Here is a 10804-nt window from a genome sequence, read left to right on the forward strand (position 1 = left end):
ACGTTTAATCAGCTGTGTTTGCTAGGGATGGGGAAAAAGTGTGACACCACTCCGACCCCCAAGGACTGGAATTGTCCATGCCTGATCTATATGGTAGGACCAGTACCAGATTAATATGGAGGCGAAAGAAACGCACACCTATTTAGGCGAGGTGCTGGCTATCGGAGTAGAACACTTGAAAAAGAAAAGGAGAGCCGCACACTCTAGGAGCTCAGATGCAATAATTTAATAACTTAATAACCAACGTCAGGATACCCTGATGAAGACAGCTTGTCTGTCGAAACTTTGGTTATTAGGTTATTAAATTATTGCATCTGAGCTCCTAGAGTGTGCGGAAAAAGTGTGACACCACTCCGGCCCCCAAGGACAGGAATTGTCCATCCCTGATCTATATGGTAGGAACTGTACCAGACCTGAATGAATGTGTCTGTTTTGAATATTCACGGAGACAGAATGATGTGGTTGATAGCAGAGACGTCATGCCCAAAGGGGGCACAGGGTCACCTGCCCCCTCAGATTTGTGATGTTTAAATTTGTCTTGTTATTTTTTCTCTGTCATACTACTAACCATGAAGTTGGCTTTAGCTAGCCCAGATAGGATCCCATTCTCCCAACCTAATAACTACACTGAACAAAAATATTAACGCAATATGTAAAGTGTTGGTCCCATGTTTCATGAGCTGAAATAAAAGCGTGAAATATTTTGTTCGCACAAAAAGCTTATTTTTCTCAAATTGTGTGCACAAATTTGTTTACATCCCTGTAAGCGAGCATTTCTCCTTTGCCAAGATAATCCATCCACCTGACAAATATGGCATATCAAGAAGCTGATTAAACAGCATGATAATTACACAGGTGCACCTTGTGCTGAGGATAATAAAATGCCACTCTAAAATGTGCAGTTTTGTCACACAACACAATGCACAGATGTTTCAAGTTTTGAGGCAGCGTGCAATTGGCTTACGGACTGCAGGAATATCCACCAGAGCTGTTAACAGATACGTTTATGTTAATTTCTCAACCATAAGCCAAGGCGGCTTTAGAGAATTTGGCAGTACTTCTAACTGGCCTCACGACTTCAGACCACTTGTAAAGCAGCGTATGGGCGAGCTGTTGGCTGATGTCAACGTTGTGAATGCTCCATGGTGGCAGTGGGGTTATGGTATGGGCAGGCATAAGCTACAGACAATGAACACAATTGCATTTATCGATGACAATTTGAATGCACAGATATACCGTGGGATAGTGTACGTGCACAAAGTGAGTTTGTAACATGTATATCATTCTTACTTGTTGTTCTTTATATTTACTACCATTGCCTATTGTAAGTTGCCTCTCTGTGTTTTACTGTGTTGTGTAATACTCCGCAGGTAGCATTATGCCATTAATACAGCCCTTCCTTTGTTAATAGCGTTGTTGCTCTACTTGTGCTCTCAGTTATTGTGCATATTCATTACCCCTGTTATCTGTCCATTACAGGACCACTATCATTCCACTACCTTTCCATGTCCATTTCATCCGTGTGTGTCAATAAAGTATCCTTGAATGTAACTCTGAGGTTGCCTTATTCCCCTCTTACCGGGGGAGGTGAAAGCGCAACCTGGTCTCAGAACATTTCGTATTATTCTGTATGTACAAAGCTGTGATCAAGGCAAAGGGTGGCTACTTTGAAGAATCTCAAATCTGAAATATATTTTGATATGTGTAACACGTTTTGGGTTACTACATGATGCCATATGTGTTATTTAATAGTTTTGATGTCTTCACTATTATTCTACAATGTAGAAAATACACAAGACACAGAGGAGGAGAAACTATCCAACACCCTGGGAGAGAGAACGAGTGACCTCAGTCGAACTCACAGCCAGAAAGATGGGTTAGATACAGGAGAGGAGGAGGTTACCCCGGATGCCATCACCCCTGCTCCTGTGAACAAGGAATGAGAGGGGAAGCCTTCTAATCAGGCCAACGGGCAGGCGGAGCGAGAGGTCATAGTGATAGTGATTCACACCCAGAGAGAGACAGACAACCCATACAACCTCTTGGCTGAGATTAACCACACAGAGGTAGAGGCAGAGGGCCTTCAGGGCAAGCCAGTCAGCCTGCCTGCTCTGATCCTCAAGTCAATTGTATTTAAATTCATATTCATTAAAGATTTTTAGTCAAGACTTGAAAAGTGCCATTTATTTCAAATGATAATTATTCAGTGTCTGCAACCCTCAAGAAACAGGGTGAGTCTGGGTCCCCCTTTAACTGGGCAAACACAACTTGCATATTGTCATAGACTAGGCCGAAACGTTAATCTTTTAACCTTGCTTAAATAAAACAATGCATTTTTAATAGTGAGCAAGAGTTTTCTATGATGATTAAAGTTTTTTTGTCGCGCCCTCCACTTTTTTGTCAAATAATACATCTAAAAAAAATGTAATAAGTTAATTATTAAAAGCATTAAAATTGGGATTGGGATGTTTCCCACCTATTTATACAACCTACTCCACAAAGTTTAGAGAAATGTTCTGAAATTAATTAAGAATTAAACAGAAGAAAATCAGAATTGAAGGCAACTATAATGCAAAGAATTTAATGGTATATGGTTCAATCCTGTTTCTGGTCTAATGAATAGTTAATATTGTTCCTCCTCTTCCTTGTGGCAAGCGCAGCAGCACACTGCCCTCCAAAGCCTGCAAAAAAAACGCTGGACTGCCCCTTTCCTCGCCCTGGATGGAACATCCAGGGTCACGTCCTTGGTGACGTGTGGGGTGACGTCCAGGGTGACCACAGCAACATCCTCTGGAAAGGGACAAAAGCGGGACAGAATGTAAATAAATGCAAACCGTAGGTTCTAAACACTGGCCAGTTGAATGGGATCTTTTATTTCAGCTCATGAAACATGGGACCAACACTTTACATGTTATCATGATGAACGGCACCTGTCAGAGTGCTTTCTATAAGTCTTACTCACCTGCTTGGATGTCAGATGGCAGAGTGGCGTAGACGGCCACCATGAGAGGCTTTTCTTCAGGTGTGACGTCCACAACCTCCAAGAGTGAAGAAGCAGGGTATGCATCTGTGTTAGGGGTGAGGTCCACAAGCTCCAGGTGGGAAGAAGCAGGATCTGCCTCTGTGTTTGGGGTGATGTCCACAACCTCTAGGTGGGAAGAAGCCGGGTCTGCATCTGTGTTAGGGGTGATGTCCACAAACTCCAGGTGGGAAGAAGCAGGATCTGCCTCTGTGTTAGGGTTGATGTCCACAACCTTCAGGTGGGAAGAAGCCGGGTCTGCCTCTGTGTTTGGGGTGATGTCCATAAGCTCCAGGTGGGAAGAAGCCGGGTCTGTCTCTGTGTTAGGGGTGGTTTCCACAACCTCCTGATAGGAAGAAGCCGGGTCTAACTCTGTGTTAGGGGTGATGACCACAAACTTCAGGTGGGTAGAAGCCGTCTCAGCCTCTGTGTTAGGGGTGATGTCCACAAGCTCCTTGTGGGAAGAAGCCAGGTGTGCCTCTTTGTTAGGGGTGATGTCCACAACCTCCAGGTGGGAAGAAGCAAGGTGTGCCTCTTTGTTAGGGGTGATGTCCACAACCTCCAGGTGAGAAGAAGCCGGGTCTGCCTCTGTGTTAGGGGTGATGTCCACAACCTCCAGGTGGGAAGATGCTGGGTCTGCCTTTGAGTTATGGGTGATGTCAACAACCATACGGTGGGAAGAAGCAGGGTCTGACTCTGTGTTAGGGGTGATGTCCACAAACTTCAGGTGGGTAGAAACCGTCTCAGCCTCTGTGTTAGGGGTGACGTTCACAACCTCCAGGTGGGAAGAAGCCAGGTGTGCCTCTTTGTTAGGGTTGATGACCGCAATCTCTAGGTGGGAAGAACCCGGGTCTGCCTCTGTGTTAGGGGTGATGTCCACAAGCTCCTGATGGGAAGAAGCCAGGTGTGCCTCTGTGTTAGGGGTGATGTCCTCAACTTCCAGGTGGTAAGATACCGGGTCTGCCTCTGTGCTACGGGTTTTGTCAGCAGCCTCCAGGTGGGAAGAAGCCAGGTGTGCCTCTGTGTTAGGGGTGATGTCCAAAACCACTATGTGGGAAGAAGCCGGGTCTTCCTCTCTGCTACAGGTGATGTCAACAACATCTAGGTGGGGAGAAGCTGGGTCAAACTCTGTGTTAGGTGTGAATCCCTCAACCTCCAGGTGGGCAGAAGCCGGGTCTTTCTCTGTGTTAGGGGTGATGTCCACAACCTCCGGGTGGGAAGAAGCTGGGTCTGCCTCTCTGTTATGGGGGATTTCCACAACCTCCAGATGGGAAGAAGCCTGGTCTGCATCTGTGTTAGGGGTGACAATTAAAATCCTGATTGGCTCTACTACTACAAGGCACCAGGATGTCATGACAAAAGGCATCTGTCAGAGTGCTTTCTATGAGTGCTACTCACCTGCTTGGATATCAGCTGGTAGTGTGGCGGAGAAGGCCACCACTAGGACAGGGGGAACTGGCAGGGTGTCTGCAGTAGGCTGGAAGTAGCTTTTCACCTCGTCCGCCACAAAGGCACAGACAGAGCTCATAAAAAAAGGGGTCTTGAGGTCATCCAGGGAGAAGGACTGGCTGATTCTCCCGAGGATCGACCTCACAGAGTCAAAAGCAGCAGCCCGGGAGAAAGGGGTGTGAGGAGAAGAGGCCTTCAACGTGTTGGAGAGCTTCTCCCCTACGGCCACCACCATACTCACAGCCATCCCACTTAGGAGGATGGGGTGATCTGAATGGCCTTCCTCTGGCTGAAGCCACAGGGCCAGGAGGATCCTGGGCACCAGCTCCACCACCACCTGGGATGGGCTGAGCAGGTTGCTACAGGGCTTATTGGACAGCTTGTCCAGAATGCTCCTCACAGCTCTCTCCACGATGATGTGGACCTTGGGGTCGCTGAAATCAACAAAAAGCAGCAGAGAAAGCTAAACGATGTGCAATGTTCACACAGAGAACACTGCCCTAGTTATTTTCTGCATAGCTCCAGATGTGTAGATGAATGGAGCAAGCTGTATGCAGGGCAGTACATGGAACTCACATGTCAGCACCAGCTGGAGAGGTGGTGTGCATAGAGCGGCGGAGCTTGCAGACAGCCTTGTGCTCCATGTCAATCATTTTTAGGCAGGTGTTTACTTCCCAGGTCTGCCGTAGGAAACAGGAAGTCCCATTAGTGTAATTTCACAACAGATATATTCTGCTGTACTGACTAGTTGTTGAAAGGCTAGAAAGGAGCTCACTGACTGATAGTCTAAGTCTCTAACTCTCATTCTCTTACCAGCCGAGCGAGTTCGTTCCCCTCCTCCAGGGTTTCCTTCCACACCCTTCAAATAAAACACAAAGCATTTCAACTTTCCTGGCTTCCTATTTATCTGTTGTTTATTTTACCCACACCTCCTGGAGTGCTGCTGGTGACAGAGAATGGCAGTGAAGGTGAGAGCTGACGTGGTACTCACCTCTCCCTAAGGGATTTTTTGCCCTGAGACACCAGCCAGTCGCTCATGTGCTCCATGGTGACATGGGGCGAGACCTGGCCTCGACTCTGGAGCAGCAGATAGTGGACCATGAACTTCTTCTGCAAGATGAGGTAAGGTGTGAGACCGTGCCACTAAAGACCATATAATGTGCTTTCAGAAGGGCCTCTCGCAACATTTCACAACTGCTCATGTCTCACAATTTGCAAGTGATATTAAAAACTCTTATGACCATCTTCTCTAAACTGTCTTGAAATAAAACTCTTGTTTTGGGATTAAATCTATCTATTTTTTTCTGTGGTTACTTTTTTTGTGGGATGAATCTTACCTGTTTATTGTAATATGCTTCCTCCCAGCAGGCCTGCAGAGTCTGAAAATAAAGGCTGCTTCTACAGAATTCCTTTGAAGATAATTAAAACAATTATGCTTTATTAGGTACATTATGCACAGGCATTTACAGTATGCCAAAAGGAATATCTCCTAAGATTACCTTAGTGGGACCATAAGTGAACTCAGGAATGCTCCCAACCCTATCCATGGTCAGAGGGGGACGAAATGCAGCGCTATAAATATACGGGATGCTCTAGAGATAACAGGAATGACTTAAAGTCGCGAATGATCAATGCCTGTGGAGTCGTCCAATATGCTGCGCTGAGAATTGAGTTGTAGGCGATATTTGGATATGTTTGGCGCAATTTACATGTTTACATTCTATTGCCATGGAAAAATCGAGTTTCTAGAACCTGTTTTCTTCTATGTCTTTATTTCGTGAAATATTAAGATCTTTATTTTGTCATAATGTGTATATGAGGACGTTGGAGCCCGTTCCGATTCATGACGCGGTTATCCAGGTGCAAGTTGCATAGACCTACTAATCAAACCTTGGCTTACAAGTTAAATTAAATTAGTATATATGCCTATACAAATCTATTGACCACATCCATTTAAATCAATGATTGTCAATTGAAAATGTGGTAGTTGTGTTATCCTGTTGTGCGTGTCAGGGCTCCTCTTAAGCACGTTATTCCAATATTTCCTAGAATTGACGCAGGTTACACTTTTGCAAAACTACTCGGTTAAAAATAAGAGCATGAATGACAATAAAGGTATGACTTGAATTATATGTGTAGTAGTGTGATGTTGTTCCCCTAGATTATGCACCAAATTGCACACAAGGACAGTTCAAGTAGGCCAGGTCAAGAGGGGATGTTAATAAATTAATAATAATAATAATTCAATGTGGTTTCTTTATTTAATTACAGCTGCATAGCTAATGTTATTTTTTGGTGTATAAACATTTTTATGTATCTATATTGCAAATACACCTAATTGTAAAAGTTGTGTATATTTTGGTTTGGTCCATCGCGGGTTATCTGTATTTATGTACCCTCTTATTGTTCTCTTTTGCCTGACCTTCAACTAGCAAGGTATGTTGTCCTTGGCGCCGTAATTTGTCGATATAAAACTGTGGTAAAGTTACACAAAGTGCTGTTACGCAACTACAGGTTTTGTTACAATGTGGACAATATAAAGATGTATGTTAACAACTTTCACCGAGCTCGCTAATTAGGGTACCTATTGTAACTCGGGAGTATTTGGGGCAGTGTTTGAGTGAGTTTCTATGTGCTCACGCAGGTGCCCGAGAGCTGTGGCTGCACCAAGGGCTAAACTATTGTGTGTTGTCTCTTCGTGTACAGGTATGTCATTTATTTTGTCAGAATTATGTTGTATATCATTTTACTTGTATTGTATAGTGTGTTGTTAGGCACTGAATGTGTGCATGCAGCACCTGTTCTCTTTTGCCTGACCTTCAACTAGCAAGGTGCCCGAGAGCTGTGGCTGCACCAAGAGCTAACATATTGTGTGTTGTCTCTTTGTGTGCAGGTCGAATAAAAATTATCCAACCATCAGAATTCCAGTTGTGGCAGTGTCCTAATTACGTGACCTGCCGACTGGTCAGCTCAAGCCGACCGCCGGAGCTGTGCATGTGGATGAGGTGCACGACCTGCTCATGTGAATTTGTTGATGGCTTACTGTAAGTGAAAATATACTGTAAACAGTGAAAGTGAATGTAGCATATTCATTAGATACAGGTATTCGTGCTTATTTGTATGTTTTGGATGAATTTGTTTATTGCATTAATTGTTTTGGGTATTTGAATGCACTAAATTACATTGTATTTTAGTGCTCTGTTGATCCATGGAAGATTCTCAAATCCATAAGACGTGTTATGCTGGGGATTTTAGTGTGGGTAGAGGGAGGGGTGTCCTTCCATTTACACCAATTGTACAGTCAGCTCCTGGGAGTAGAGCGTTTGCTAGTCCTGAGTTTGCAAGCACTGGGAGGGGTAGGCTGTTTGTTCCACCTGACCAGGGTATCCCACCTCTGTCTTTTGATGTACCATCATCCACAGTACTCGGTGATAATGGGACGCCTCCGAGTCAGCTTAGTGACCTTATTAAGCAGATTGGTTCAGAGATAGGAGAATCTATCAGAACGAGTTTACTGCAGCCTGGGGTTTCAAGTCTTTCTCCTGCCCGTCCCCCTCACCAACCCCAGCAGTTTCCCCTGCCTGAGCAGTGTGGGTCAACCTTTATTGATGCGTCCAAGCTGAATCTGGTTGTGAAGTCAGATGTTAGTGCTCCACCTCTTTTTAGGGGTGATGGCTCAGATAAGTACTCTGTCCTGGAGTGGGAGGAGTTAATGGAAGTCTACCTAGAGAAGAGGGGTTACACTGGGTCTGGGAATGTTGGGGAGGTGATGTCTAGGCTCATGGGGAGGGCACGGGATGTGACCAAAGTCTGGAAGCGTAACAACCTTGTTGTCACAGATGTTAAGGCGGTGTTCAGTGTTTTCAAGCAACACTTTGGGGATACTGTCTGCTCAGGTATGCCATTAGCTGATTTCTATTCAATCAAACCATATGCTAATGAGGGTCCAATAGATTTCTGGATTAGGCTTAACAAAGCTGCAGAGGCAGCCGAACAGTACCTTGTGAGTGAGAGCAGGACCTTACCCAATCAGTGCTCAGAGTTGGCAGTCATGTTTGTACGCAACTGTCCTGATAAAGAGCTGGCCCAAGTGTTCAAGAGCAAACCCATTCGTGACTGGACAGCCAGTGAGGTACAGGATCGGTTGGATGAACTGTTAAGGGAACATAAAGCATGTAGAACACAGCTTTCACAGCAGGTTGCTGCTGTTTTTGACTGCCCTCAGGAGGGAGTGGGTCCTGTGAAAAGACCTAATGTGTCATCTTTTTCTCAATGTGGCCGTGAACCAGACCAGGCACCATCTGTATCTGAGGGTGGGACATTAAATAAAGTTTTGACTTTGTTAGAGAAGGCTCTGGTCAGCAATACTCAGCAATACTCAGTCTGTGAGTGGCGCAGTGGTCTAAGGCACTGCATCGCAGTGCTAGCTGTGCCACTAGAGATCCTGGTTTGAATCCAGGCTCTGTCGTAGCCGGCCGCGACCGGGAGACCCATGGGGCGGCGCACAATTGGACCAGCGTCGCCTAGGGTAGTGGAGGGAATGGCCGGCTCAGTTCGTAGAGCATGGTGTTTGCAACGTGTCAAAGTCACGTCAATTCAAATCTGGTATTAGGAACAAAAGAGGTCAACACGACTTCTAAGATATACTAGTTATTTTAATTAATGCAAAAACCTTCAATGGTAAATATGATGTTTCGTATATACGGGCTCTTTGAAATACCTCGCAGGGCACTTAAGAGAACTAAAACATTGTTTCAGATCCAATACTCAAATACTCTGACAGAGAAAGTTTCCCACTTCTCTGCTGGCCAATTAGAGTAAAGGACTGAGTGTGGTTTAAACTTTACTCAGCCAATCCGTTGGTTCAGGTGTTGGTCCCATCTCCTCGGCGCCATTTGTTGCACACTTCAGCCAGGCACAAGTTTATCATAACAACCTGTCATAGTGAGAAGAGCCAGCTCCCTTAGACATCATTCCTACGTCCAAGGAAGGTTCACAGATCACAAAGAACCAGTATAGTCTAGCATTTGGAGACACAATCCTTATCTCATTTTACCCCCTAAAACAGCTCTTCACATCAATCACAGCCTGCCAGGTGTCACAACCTACATTAGCCCAGTCAAGAATGCATTCTTTCTAAGTTAGTCATCCCATCAATTTAGGAGAATAATAAATCCCCAATAATCCCCCTTTTCACACCTAATAAGGTGTGATTCAAAAAATAAGAAAACACAGATTGTCATTCATTATAATACAATACAAACAAAAAATCACACTTTTATTAATAGGCCATAATGATACAAAAAAATGTAAACCCTCAGTTCATCTACACCCAACTTGCAAATTGTTACCAGTCATCAAAGAACTTCAAACCATATAACACAGGATTAATAGAACACAAAACATAAAACTATTAACACATAAAACACAAACAAAGAAGGACATTTTGACTCCCTTTTGACACCCTCTAGGGTGTGATTCCAAAAATGTGAAAGGGAAAATGTAAGATTCCCTCTGTTGACACCATTTATGGTGTCACTCCAAATAACAGTTTGAACAGAATATAAACAACCCTGAGTATAACAGGATATGGAAATTAAATCACATCAAAAAATTAATAAACAAAAAATAATAATTCTAACCCTCTATTTCTCCCCTACACCTAACATGTACTGAGTTGGCTACCAGCCACCCAGGAATCCTTTACCTTCACCTCAGGAGGAATAAACAATCACAGTGGTTAGTAAAAACACAAGGTAATAAATGAGCAAAAACTGAAATTAAATGCGTGTATATATTTTACTAGGCAAACCATGGATCATCCAACTTGGTCTCAGAGTCAGTGGCAGAGTCACCCGCAACTTCCTGGGCTGGCAACAACGGCATCACTCCTGACACCCGCACCACTCCTACCACTGACTTCCTGAGACAGGGAATGATACAAGCAGCACAACACATCAACAATAAAAACACAATTACTAGGGTCAGAAACCCAGTAACCACCATAGAAGAATACTTACCGAACCAGTCACTTAACCAGGAGAACAGCCCACCACTCCCCACTCCAGCCATGCTCTTCATTTCTGCTGACAACCTTCCAGGCCAACTAGGGCCTTTGTGATGCTCCCGTCCGGGCTAGTATTGTTAGGAATAAACGTACAGCATTGTTCCCCAAACATCTTACACACACCCCCTTGGTTAGCAAGCAACATGTCAAGTGCTAGTCTATTTTGCCTAGCCACCCTAGAGGTGGCCTCTAGTTGTTCCGACATTCCAGTCAGGGCAGTGCGTGTATAGTTAACAAATCGCTGTTGGTTATAATAGATGTAATTTATC

This window comes from Coregonus lavaretus (assembly GCF_964263955.1).
Source record: "Coregonus lavaretus genome assembly, contig: HAP1_SCAFFOLD_392, whole genome shotgun sequence".
NCBI lineage: Eukaryota > Metazoa > Chordata > Actinopteri > Salmoniformes > Salmonidae > Coregonus > Coregonus lavaretus.